The sequence below is a fragment of the Echinops telfairi genome, unplaced genomic scaffold (assembly GCF_000313985.2).
Source record: "Echinops telfairi isolate 266 unplaced genomic scaffold, ASM31398v2 ScPeMD7_7470;HRSCAF=8508, whole genome shotgun sequence".
Classification (NCBI taxonomy): domain Eukaryota; kingdom Metazoa; phylum Chordata; class Mammalia; order Afrosoricida; family Tenrecidae; genus Echinops; species Echinops telfairi.
This window is the reverse complement of record NW_022111374.1, coordinates 522,374-523,184: the sequence shown is the minus strand read 5'-3', so window position 1 is coordinate 523,184 and position 811 is coordinate 522,374. Positions and strand designations below refer to the sequence as shown.

The 811-nt window shown below is 40.8% G+C and overlaps 1 pseudogene; it reads left to right on the top strand.

The window, feature by feature from the left end:
- The window catches only part of LOC115867896, a 1,480-nt pseudogene extending 1,015 nt beyond the window's left edge, over nucleotides 1-465 (top strand).
- Nucleotides 466-811: the final 346 nt, after the last annotated feature.

Here is an 811-nt window from a genome sequence, read left to right as displayed (position 1 = left end):
AGGTCCTGGCGCCCCACCTCCCACACTCTGTGACCGGGACCTGGTGCTGAATTGTACAAGTCGAGGTTGTGGGGTGGGAGAGTGTTCTGTTTTGTATATAATTATTTCAATTAGAGAAAGAAACAAGTAAATTACATGAATACTGATTACAGGATCTGGAGGCTGTCCAAAGGAGAAAATGTTCTAGATTTAAATACGAAGGGAATGGTGCAGCTCTTCCTTGATATTATTGAATAGTATTACATTTTGGATAAAGTGCAAATAAAACTGGTTAAACCAATAGTGCTAAAAACGTTTTTGAATAAATAAAAATAAAATAAAATAAGGTTTTGACTGTTGATAAGGAGCTTCTCCAACATCTTATCTTTGTTAGAGCTTAGATTCTGAGCACTGTTTGGAGGAGACTATTAAGAGAAAAAAACAAACAAAACCTGAAATCTCCTGTGGATTAACCACCTAGATTAAGCCTCACTGAATTCCTTGGGATCAGTAAACAAGGGAGCAGATAATCTAGCCTCCAGGTGAAGGAATCAGAAGTGGATTATTCCCAGCCCATGATCATAGGGGAGGGATGTGAACAGTCCTGTTATCTCACAGAAAACAGTGTGAATTCCATTATGGCTAATGTTGTTTATTTAGGCATCATTCAGTTGGCTCCAGGGTACAGGGGCACCATGCCAGAGAGAAGGGAAGACTGCACACTGTGTCATCTCAGTAAATTTGAGGACATCGTTACGGCCACTCTTAATCCATCACGTGAATGGCCTGCTTTTGTCTCCCTGTCCTCCAGGGACTGATCTCTCCCAAAAAC